Source organism: Pleurodeles waltl, chromosome 5, assembly GCF_031143425.1.
Source record: "Pleurodeles waltl isolate 20211129_DDA chromosome 5, aPleWal1.hap1.20221129, whole genome shotgun sequence".
NCBI lineage: Eukaryota > Metazoa > Chordata > Amphibia > Caudata > Salamandridae > Pleurodeles > Pleurodeles waltl.
The window spans coordinates 1,802,111,076-1,802,123,397 of record NC_090444.1 but is presented as its reverse complement, the minus strand read 5'-3'; the positions used below and the strand labels follow the sequence as shown (position 1 = coordinate 1,802,123,397).

General features: G+C 51.3%; 1 protein-coding gene across 3 annotated transcripts in view; it reads left to right on the top strand.

Annotated features, from left to right (window-relative positions):
* TJAP1 (tight junction associated protein 1) overlaps nucleotides 1-12,322 on the top strand; it is a 229,340-nt gene that overhangs the window by 81,556 nt on the left and 135,462 nt on the right. The window lies entirely within an intron of this gene.

The following is a 12,322-nucleotide window of genomic DNA, read 5'->3' as shown; positions in this document are numbered from 1 at the left end:
CAGGAGTATGTGCACGAGAGGGCCTGGGGTGGGCATCCTATGGTCGGGACTCCAGGGGTTTGGGTGGGGGGCGACTGAATGATGGCGCTGAGACCTGGCTGCCTGCACGATGCAAGGCAGTGCCGTACTAAACCCTGCGGAGGCCTCTAGGCAGGCGAAATGTCGCCCCCTCAAAAATTATCTCCTAATACGTTTTTAATTTCACCAACCAACAATTTTAATGAACCCATTTTATTACAGAAAACTAAACACTTCACGTACGTAGTTTGCACCGTTTTTTTTTTTTTTTTTACAAACCGACAGCAGACAGAAGATGAGCTTTTAAGAGACAAACTCTTATGTGCATCTGATGTCTATGGTTTATGTACTTTAGGTTGTTAATGTGTACATTACATTAAAACATAATTTTCTCTCTAGACTCTATAACGTAAAGTTTTCATTTCTTTGAGTTGATTCATTTTTCTCTCTTTTGGAAACAATTTAAGAAAGCTTCATTGTAATATTCTTTCAAGATCAGATCAATATTATTTTAAACGGTTGTCGCAGGGCCCCTAAAAGAAGTGTGGCCCATAGGCCGGTGCCTACTTTGCCTATGTTAGGTGCTCTGCCCTGCCACACGTGTGTGCTTGAACACGTATGTGTGCACACTTCCCATGTGCTTGTCTCTGCCTGGGGAGGCGCTCCTGTGGCATCGGGAGCAACTGGGCTGTGTAGAGTCCAGCTGGACTCATTCTAGTGTTTCTGCCAGCCACTCTGCTGAGGGCTGGTCTTACTTGTGGAACCTACACCCACCCAACACAGGCGTCACCAGTCAGGTGACCCAGCCAATAAAAGGGGCCGGGCGCATGTGCCTGAGGCCAGTCTAATACCACCCTACCACCGTGTCTGCGTCACCTCATTTACAAGCATGAGGGCCTAGGGCCCCACATTACATTGGCGACGAGGGTGGGATCTGCAACCCCACGTGGTTGCAGACATGAACCTGAAAACAGGAAGCAGAGGAGAAGGGAGGCCGTCGCAGCCCCAGCGGTACAAAAGAAGGGGGTGAGTGCTGCTGATCAGCGCGTCCCGCAGCACTGCCAAAACGGCTGCGGGCGCCGAGAATAAAGCGCTGTGAGGCTTGTGTTCCCGGTGCCCCCAGAAGGAATTGCCCTGAGCGCGCCCTCCCCAGAGTCAGCACATGGGTAGAAGGCGCTGTTGCGCGCCGTGAAGAAATGAATGGCCAAAAGAAAAACGCGCACCGAAGAAAACAGAGGAATGACTAGGGCCGCCCCCTCCTCCCCTCGAAGAAAGTGCGGAACTGTGTCCGGGGCCGGTTGCCCCAGGAAAAGAAGGCGGTCCGCAGCGTGTCATGCAGCTGCAGCTGCGGCCGCGTGTGATGAACATGGTGCGATCGGCACCGAGGGAAAAATAAAATTACCGGGGCGTTTCCCCCTTTTACTTTTAAAGTGGCGCTGTCGCGCGCCGTGCGCTGTGAGAAGTTGCCAAAGTGTGGCCAGGGCCGGTCGCCTCTTTTCATTTTGAAGAATGGTGCTCTCGCGCACCTAAGAAAATGCCCAGGGCCGCCCCCACCACAAAAATGCCGGAAAACGTCCGCAGCACGGAGGACTGCTGCAGCCGCAACATAAGGTCCCCGATGGTGCTGGCATGCACCACGAACGAAACGAAAATGCCCAGGGGCTGCCCCCCCCCCCCCCCCCTTGTCCCAACAGGAATTCAAGCATGAGGTTCAGACACGCACTGAAATAATTGGAAATAACATGGTGCAGACACGCACCAGATGCCCAGGGCCGCGCCCCCACCTCCCAGCAACTGAATAAAGAAGTGAGGTGCTCACACGCACCTAGAAAGGAAAAAAACAGTACCCGGAGCCCCCAACCCCCTCACTAAAATTCGTGCCATCTGCACGCCTCTTCAAACAAGGCTGTGCAGTTTTAGAAGAAAAAAAGTGGACCGAAGAAGAAAATAAAAAAAACACCGAGAGAAAAGGGAGAAGATAAATAAAATTGAACTTACCTGCAGCCCCCACCAGCATGACGGAGTCCTCCCAGCAGCATGCCCTCCTCACCGGCATCTGTTGAAATAAAGGAGGCCGGTAACAGGAAAGACCGTCTTGAAGCTAGAAAAAAAAGTGCACTACTGGCATCCAGTGGCCAGAGTTGGTATTGCACCCTATTTCTGTTTTAAAGGGAAAACAAGCTTGGATGAAGGAAAGTTTACAGCAGCACCTTCAGAAAGTGACTGCTCCACACCAAGAGTGCGCCCGTGGACAGAAACGGCGCAGAAGACGGAAACGGCGAAGAAGAAGGAAGCGACGCTGCAAAAGAGAAAGAGAAGACTGCAGCTGTCCCAGCCAAGCTGCAACGGTGAGAAACGGACGCAAGTGCCACGTGAGGTCCGAAGAGAGCGCGCATGGTCTGCGCAGCCCCTGGCGGCCGTCCGCCGCCACCGACGAGAGAACGCCACATGCCCCAGCAGTGATGGACATCACCGCAGGACAAGAAAGGGACATGCCAGGCGTTGCCACAGGACGCCCAGAGAAAAAAAAGAGACTGACACGTGCGCAGCGTGCAGAGAGCTGCGCCAGAGAATGTGACGACATGGGTAAAAGTGAAGATGGAAAGAGTACCCGAGAGCGTGACGTAACGCACGGGACAAGAGGCCATGTCAGCTGGACGCGCAGCAACGGAAGATGGCCACTGTGAGCAGGTCATCTGAACTGACCGACCCTGCCAGAGCAGATGGCAGGAGTGAGCGCCGTAACAGCGCAGCCGAGAGGAGCAAGAGTGGCGCCCTCGAGTGAAGAGAAGGAGGAAGAGAGCGGGGACCCTCCTGCCAGAGAGAGGTCCACCAAGAGGATCCGGGAATGGACCAGACCGAGAGAGGTCTTCCTGAAGAGCAGATCATGTCCTACCCGCAGGACTCAGCCTGTGAGAGGCTGCGACCGAGCAAGATGCACCAGAGGAGGTGCAGTGATAGGTCCATGTGACGTAGCATGCGACCTGTGGCACAACGCCACATCGAGGACAAAGAGGAAGATGCACCAGCGAAGGTGCAGTGAGAGGTCCGTGTGAAGCAGCATGCGACCCGTGGCACAACGCCACGTCGAGGACAAGGAGGAAGATGTACTAGCAGAGGTGCAGCGCAAGGTCCATGTGCCGCAACATGTGACCTGTGGCACGATGCCACACCAAGGAGAAGAGAGAGTGGCACGATGCCAACAAGAAATGAGGAGAGGAGTGTGACAGACCGGTCACACCACAGATCAACTCCATCGCAGGTGTGAAAGTGGAAGGAACTAGAGTGACACAACTGAGGACTCGTGCGAGCAGATGAGGAGGTACCCATCAGTACAAGACAGTCACCGGGGTGAGCAGACGTCACTGAAGACAGCGATGCGGGTGGTCCCCCACGCTTCCCAGTACGACCGACCTGTCACCGGCTGCTTGGCTGTGATGGCATCCCTGACGCCGACTGCACAGGCCACACAAGACCCGCCGTGGCCACTACGTCCATCAAGTGGTCCTTCCGCTGACGAAGCCGCCGCCACCTGTTTGATCTGCAAAACGATGAAAAAAAAACATCATCATCATGATGAGGTGCATCGCCCAATCATCGAAGGAGGAGCACAGCACCACCTGAGTGGAGACAGTCCGCAACAAGAACCGACGCTGACAAGGCATGTCTGGCAACGTAGAAACTTATCATCTGAACACTTGCCATGAGCTCCGTGAACCAGACGCCTGCCGGTGAGAGCAGACCAGATCATTGGGACCATACACCCTTGGGGTTGCACAAGACTAGGACGTGGCCCTGTTGGGAGTTCAGAGAGACTCCTTTGGCGTGGCCGATGTTGGCCCGCACAGCCCACGCAGTCCAGCTGCAATCCAGGGACAAGGGCCTCCAACAAATTCCTGTGAGAGCGGAATATCACTGAGAGAGAATGCTACTGAGACAGCTCCACGTCAGGCATCTGGAAGCACGGAGGTCTCATATCGAGAGACTGGACACCTGAAGACTTTGCACCGTGGCCAGAGCACCTGAATCCAGATGGCTCGAGCAAGCGGGCCCTGCATCAACAACCCTTGTGGCTCCATGCGAGACTAGGATGTGGTCCTGTAGGCTGTTCCTCTGAGACGTCTTTGCTGAGCCTGAGATAGGCAAGCACAGCCCACACAGTCCTGTGGAAGCCCGCGGAAGGGCCTCGAGGAGACTCCTGCTTGATGGAGGTCTGGCACGAGAGGGAAGACTGCCGCTGCTCTGCCGCTGGACTTCCAGGCGCCCCAGGCCGTCACCTCATCTGCAGTCTTAGGAGGTAGACAATCTCCAGAGTCAGAATGCCGTCCAGAACTGTGTACAGTGGACTCCCCACTGCTCCAGATGCACCCGCATCAGAAACTGTAAATAGACTTTGACCACATGAGCCCAGGCAGGACCTGATCAACAATATCCAGCGAACTGTGAGGTCGTGGACAAGCGAGTGAAGTATCTGGACTTCATCCACACTGTGTTCGTGCCCAGCTGTACCTAGTTAAATTATGGACTCGTGCGGAGGTGTCCGGGTGCTCCCAGCTGCGCCATGTCCACTGCAATTCTGCAGTCTGCCTTTTCGAGGCCGAGAGACTGATTGTGGTGCTTTGTTATTGTTTCTTTTACAGGTTGGACTTTTGTTTGGTTCCTCAATAAAGTTTGGGAGGGATGTAGAGTCCAGCTGGACACATTCTAGTGTTTCTGCCAGCCACTCTGCTGAGGGCTGGTCTTACTTGTGTAACCTACACCCACCCAACACAGGCGTCACCAGTCAGGTGACCCTGCCAATAAAAGGGGCCGGGCGCACGTGCCTGAGGCCAGTCTAATACCACCCTACCACCGTGTCTGCGTCACCTCATTTACAAGCATGAGGGCCTAGGGCCCCACATTACAGGCTGTAAATTTGTCAGATGCGAGACTGTGCTTGGAAGGGGCTGGGACTGGCCTCTCTCCTTGATCCGTAGTCTGGGGGAGCCCTGATCCTTGGGGGCGCAGCTGCAGCTTTCGGGAGATCTAGTTTTTATCACGGACGGAGTACATCCAGCCTTGGTCATTTTCTGAAAATCTAAAGTTCAACACCTTTGGTGAGGTTGGTTCGGAATGATGCCATGTTCTAGCCCGTGCCCATTAGGGACGGCCATGCCCTCCAGTTACTGCAGGCACGGGGGGTGGTAAACAGCATGTCTGATGTGCACATGCAGTGAAGTAGGGTGCGCTGAAGTACCGTAGGCAGGGCCACTGGAATTATGGGGCAGGACAGGACCAAATTATGCGACAGAGTTGGGTGACTTATGCGGCAAGGAAAGACAAATTATGCGGCACGTTTAGTAATAGCGTTACTTCGTTTTTTCATAATTTGTAAAATGAGTTGTTCCTCACTAGTAACAGTTTAATATCCAAATATAGCAATAGAGCGACAGAAAGGTGACCAGTCCAGCTTTGCAAAGCGCCTTCCACTGCGCGGAAACACGTCACCGCATTTTTTGTTACTTTTGAACCATTGGAGGTAGAAACATTTTGTTGTTGTTGTTAAACATCTACAGATTATGTGGCAGAGGATGGATTGTGTGGCAAATCAGTCAAATTATGCGAAAATCGCTGCGGCTGCACAATCGCATAATTACGGGGGCCCTGACCAACGGTAACCATCATTAAGAAAGACAATGTTTTGTAGGTTTTTCAGCGTAAATAAAAACACCCGCTTGGCGGTGCTCTCAACCCCTGTGCTTCACACGAGCGACGGACTCCCATGAATTATTTTGCACACACAGCACAGACTACGTCATCCATGTGAATGATGGATTTCAGCGAGCGAGAGGGCTGGAAGCACACACCAGGCACTGTGCTCACCACATGTTCATATTTAAAACACATTCATTACAGAACCGCATAACAGTTGCATGTTCTGGAGCGTTGGCATGTACACACCAAGAGCCCCGAGGTTGATTTCCATGTGACCCGAGCTCACCGTGGCGCTCTTGACCCATAATGCACAGCTGCCCAATATTTACCCTCTGTACCGTTGGAGCAGTGGCGCTACCATCGTGTTTTAAAAAAATAAAACAAATATATTTTTTCGATTTTACTAAAACAGCCAGGCTCGTTTACAAACAAAGCCCACACATCCCTCTGAAGTGCGACGGCCCGGTCCACTAATGACGCAAATAGGTCGCCTCTTAAAAACCCGACTATTGTTGATTCGGCAGAATTATTCGGTTTAATTCAAACCAAACGGCTGAACTTCCAGATACACATCCACAGTACTCCAGAAGGCGCCCAGCTCCAGCTTGGATGGGTGAAATGTGCCCAGCATCTCGCCTGGAAGCCTGGCTGCAGTCGGGTGGCCCAGGCACCAGCTCTGCCCAGGCTGCCCTGCGGGCCCTGCCTCCTAGCAGGGATAGCCAAGCTATACTGGGTGCTGTGAGTGGTGCCCCACACGGCCGAAGGTAAATCCGACCAGGTCACCTGTGCTTAGCTCATTCAGCTGGCTCCCTGCTGAAGCAAGGAATACTTTCAGATTGCCCTACCCCCCCCCCCAATACCCCCACCCCCCCAATAGGGCTGTTCATGGGGGCGCCCTGCTCCGTCCCTCCAGATAACTTCACATTTCAACATAAGTTGAAAAGCACGAGAACCCCTTGGTCGAGATCCCAGTGATAAATATATACAACCCTCGTTCTCTGGAAATGTCCCCATACTATGAAACTTCCTGCCATTGGATATGAGAATAATTCAGTCTTCCGGGCTACTGAGAACCGGGTCTTGTCCTCCCGGAAGTGTGGTCTGAGTAGCAGGTTTCTATCCTTCTTCAAGGCTTGTGATTGGGCAACATCAGTGACTGTCAGGGTCCCCTCGTGGCTCATCACTGACGTTGGTGCTTGGATCGGGCTAGTGCTTAGAAGGCTCCTGTACTAAACTCATGGATTTCTGGGTCCCTGGCCTGCCCCTTTATGAACTGTGCAAGTTCATCCTTCTACTTATTCCCCCAGTGAATGCTCTCTCTTCTGTTGCTTGTTTGCCATAATGATGCCGTCAGGTCCTCACCCATCTCTTCACCCTGGTGCCCTGCAGTGCCCTCTGAAGCAAGCCCTCTTATGATGTAAAGTGCCCGGTACCTCCAGGGCTGGTTCCTTGTATGTAAACCCGGTAACCTCAGTACATGTGTATGTATGTATGTATGTATTGAGTATTTGTAAAGCGCATTCCAACCCGTGGGCATCGAAGCGCTGACTGAGGTGGGGCAGAATCCATGTACCAAGGGACTCCCCAGTTATTGCGGGAAGAGCCACGTTTTAACCAATCTCCTAAATCTTAAATGGTTATGTTCTTGCCTAAGATTCAACGGGAGTGAATTCCAGATTTTGGCGGCCGCAATGGTAAACGCTTTATCTCCCCATTTCGCCTTCTTAGTACGGACGGTTTGAATTCGATAGGCAGAAGCAGACCGCAACGGCCTATTAGGCCTATAGAATTGTAGCTTGGAGGTCAAAACGTTGGGCCCAATCCCATGGACAGCTTTATGAGTGATGCAGAGTGCCTTGAAAGAAAGCCGCTGGGCTACCGGAAGCCAATGAAGGCTTCTGAGGGAGCTCTTAGCAGAGGCCCCACAAGGTAACTTCAATACAAGCCTAGCCGCGGTGTTCTGCATCACCTGTAGCTTGTTGAGGGATGCTTTATCCAGGTTAAGCAGCAGCGCATTTCCATAGTCCAATCTAGAAATGACTAGAGCCAGAGTAGCGGCAATTTTACAGGAGGGTGGAATAAAAGGGAAAACTTTCTTTAATTTCTTCAGCATCCACATACAGGACTTAACTATCAGATTAACCTGCGGTTTAAATGACAGTTGGTCATCAAACAGTAACCCTAAGTTTTTCGAGGTGGATCCTGGCTCCGGGAGGGTGCCGCATTCTTTCGGCCACCACATGGAAGACCAGAGATCCCTTTTCACCCCGAAACACAGGATTTCCGTTTTTTCACAATTGAGTTTTAGCCAATTGGCTCTCATCCAATTGTTTACTGCTATCATACAAGCATTAAAGCGGATAGCCACTTTCTCCAAATCATTATCGATAGGGATGATGATCTGAGTGTCATCAGCATACAAGGTGGGAATGAAGCCGAAAGTACGAATTAATTCTGCCAGCGGTGCCACGTACACATTAAACAGCGTAGGGCTGAGTGACGAGCCCTGAGGGACCCCACACGGCAGCCGATAGGCTGGGGATCTAAAATCACCACTACATGTGTCCGCCCGCGTGTGGCACAGAGAAGTCTGGTGTGACTCCCGAGATGTCATCACGTGACAGCCTCATCCTGCAAGGCCTATGTTTGTCATGAAATTATTTTTGAACCTGGTTCCCCAAACTGCTGGTCCGGCTCCCCTTTCACCCCTATTTACTAGTTGTGGTTCTGTTTTTTTTTTTTTTTTTCCAATCTGTCCGTCTGTCTCCCATCCCACCACATCTGTGTGCCCTGGTCTAGGCAGTAGCCTTTCGTATAATCATTGACCCCATATCATACCACATTGAGGTCCGCAGTAAGGCACTGCATCGCATGGCGGCGTGGTACCAGGGGCAGTGCTTAATTTGCGCTTGTTTCCGGTGCTGAGCACTGGCACTTAACATTTGCTGCGAGCAAAAGACACACATGGGAAAGACGCAGAAAGAGAAAAACGAAAAAACGTCCCAAAGTTGGAAAGCAGAAAGCTGCAGGAGTGAGCTGGAGGGGCAGGGAGTGGCTGTAAATAGATTGAGGCCCGAGATGACTTCAGGATTACACTGCCTCAGTATTCTGTGCTCGCACATTTAATTGGAGCAGCCGGGTGTTTCAGAGCAGAGCTTTGAGCACCGGTACGTTTTTATTTACAAATAAAGCACTCACCAGGGGATCTAGTGGGGTCTGGATCAGCAATGCCCACTCTGCCAGGGCTTCGGCCAACGTTTCATCTCTCCTCCCTCACGGCCCCTCCTGCATCGGAGTAAACTCCCATTCCACCTGGCACACGGTTGTAGCAGCACTGTACTCGGGGTGGCGCCCCCCTCATGGGGATTCCAGCTTACCTTTTGGCCACAGCATTTGAAGTCTGTGGCTAACGTTCACTGCAGTTTGAATAGCCTTCTGGGATGCATGTGTGCCTATGCATGTGAAATTCAGCGAACACTGGAGAAAGTTTGCATAGTTTAAAAGACTTCTTGTAGTGTGGGCCGAGCACTAGTCCTACATGAGGTCCACCATCGATTCTTGAAGCACCCATTTCACAAAAGAGCTGGCATCGCATTTTATCAAACCTGACAAGCACATATCATCTGTATGGCCTCTTTTTTTAATTCCCAATGGTAACAAACACTGGTAAAGCTAACGGGTCTGGGTTTAATGTGCCAGCGTTACCCCGTTTGTAGGAGAGCCAGCAGGAGCGGGCAGAGGACATCAGTCTGTCGTGCAGTTCAGTGCAAGCGCCTGAGCGGAGGGTGAAGGGTCACTCCGTCATTAGCATCAGATGAGGCGCATGCTCCAGGGGCTGAGCCAAAGTGTGATTGACACAGTCTCAAGCCAATGGCTGAAGGGATGGTGGAAGAAGGCCAGTGGTTGAAAGGGGTGAACCCAAAGCCCGCTACGTGTAGGTCAGTCCCACAGCTGTGCTGACAAAACCCAGAGCTGAAAACTGTTTTATCCATTTCAGAAAAACTGTTTAAACTTGTTAATCAACCTTTCTACGGGACAGGTGTGCACAGGAAGGACATACTCGTATCCAGTGATTGAATGACATGATTTCGCAGTACTGCAGCGATATATGAACACTGCAAGGCCGGGTACAGTCACATTTATAGGAGTCTATGTAAAGTGCACCCATAGAACCAATATCTGCAGCCCTATTGATGCTGGGAAACAGTTTTATTTCTACTTGTCCCCCACTAAACAAATCTGGAAGGGATGCATATTCAGAGTGGACATCTGTGCTTTATGCTGCGTAACTATCTGTAGTGACTGCCTGCTGGGCCTGTGACGCTGTTGGCAACCAGGTAATCCGTGTGACAAGTATTCAAGTCTACCCTGGCACCACAGGAGGTACTCCTGCAAGCTCACTGCATTGCTAGGTACTGACTTTCAGGGGTTACCACGTTTAAACAGTCAGTGCTTGCTGTCGAAGGGGGGTGTGGGGTAGAACTCGCATTGCTCAGGGCTTTAAGTGGGCCGGGTCTTTCTGCGGGTGCTCAACACCGGCAGTTCTTAAACCCAGATGCTGAGACAGGTCCCTATCGAGTGCTAGGGTGACCACCAGTCCGTAAATTTCACGGACTGCCCGTAATTTCGCCCTACTGTCCGATGTCCGTGATGAAAACCTTAACGGACAGCATTTGTCCGTAATTTGAGCCTTTAACCTAAAGTACAATGGCCGGCAGGGCGAAATTATGGGCAGATCAGTTTCCCCAGCTGGATTGAAAGGCTCCTGTGCTCTGAGGGAGGGGCGGACAGATAGGATACAGACCTTTGTGCCAGGGGTCTCCTTCCCTAAAGAAATGCTAATGTGGGCAATCTGCAAATGCAATCTGCAAATGCAAAGGGGCTTGAAAACCTGCATTGACTTTAACCAAAGTCACTTGAAGCTTTCTGATGGCAAAGATTATTTTAGTGAGGTACTGTAATGGTGTTGCAAGGTGAGCTGTGGTGTGTGTGGTTTTAATGAAGTGTTATAAAAAATGTTAGTACTGGGTATAAACTGTATTTTATTCATATCTGTATTTGAGAAGCACTTTGTAGCAGCCTATATTATGATATAATAGTATTTATATAGCGCTTCCTACCCCCCCTGATGAGGCGTTGACTGCATGTTTAAAATAAGTACTTACACATTCACAGTTTTCAGGGATCTCAGTACCTCATAATACTAACAAACATTGGCAAAGCCAATAGGTCTCGTCTACACAAGAGTTATTGGCTTTGCCAATGTGTTTTAGCCATGTTATACAGAGTGTCTGCTGTTCAGCATGGCTAAAAGTTAGTGGCATAGTCGTGCAGAGAGGAGAAGACTGGCATAGGAGCCGTGGCATAGAGCCAAGTGGTGCAAAGTACAGTGCAGTGGGGTACAGTGCAGTTGTTTAGAGTGCATTGGCGTAGAGTGCAGTGGCATGGAGTGGCATGGGATAGAGTAGAGTGGCATAGAGTGCAAAGGGGTAGAGTGGCATACAATAGAGTGGCAGAGAGTGCAGTAGTGTAGAGTGGTGCAGTGGCAGAGAGTGCAGTGTCGTAGAGTGGTGCACAGTAGAGTATAGTGCTGTAGAGTGCAGTCGCGTAAAGTGGAGTGATGCAGAGTAGAGTGGCATAGGAGCCGTGGCGTAGAGCCCAGTCTTGCAAAGTACAGTGCAGTGGGGTACAGTGCAGTTGTTTAGAGTGCATTGACATAGAGTGCAGTGGCTTAGAGCGCAGTGGCATGGAGTGGCGTGGGACAGAGTAGAGTGGCATGGAGTGCAGTGGAGTAGAGTGGCATGCAATAGAGTGGCAGAGTGCTGAAGTGTAGAGTGGTGCAGTGGCATAGAGTGCAGAGTAGACTTGTGTGGCAGAGAGTGCAGTGGCGTAGTGTAGAGTGGTGCAGTGCAGAGTATAGTGCTGTAGAGTGCAGTCGCGTAGAGCGGAGTTATGCAGAGTAAAGTGGCATACAGTGCAGTGGCATTGAGTGCAGGAGTACAGAGTAGATTGGTGTACAGTACAGTGGTGGAGAGTGCAATGTTGCAGAGTGTCAGTGCAGTGGTGTGGAGTAGAGTGGCACAGAGCAGTGGAGTAGAGTACAGTGGTGCAGAGTAGAGGGCAGTGGCGTACAGTTCAATTGTTTAGAGTGCATTGGCGCAGAGTGCAGTGACAGTGGCATGGGGTATTGTAGCATAGAGTGCAGTGGAGTAGAGTGGCATACAATAGAGTGGCAGAGAGTGCAGTAATGCTGAGTGGAGCAGTGTCCTACAGTGCAGAGTAGACTCATGTGACAGAGTGCAGTGGTGCAGAGTAGAGTATAGTGCCTAGAGTGCAGTGGCATAGAATGCAGTAGTACAGAGTAGAGTGGTGTTGAGTGCAGTGTCGCAGAGTAGAGTGTCAATGCAGTGGTGTACAGTGGTACAGAGAACAGTGGCATAGAGTATAGTGGTGCAGAGTAAAGGGCAGTGGCATACAGTGCAGTTGTTTAGCACTCACTGGTGTAGAGTGCAGTGGCATGGGGCAGAGTGGCGTGGAGTGGCGTGGAGTGGCGTGGCGTGGCGTAGAGTGCATTGGTGCAGAATGCAGTAGTGTAGAGTGGAGTGTATTG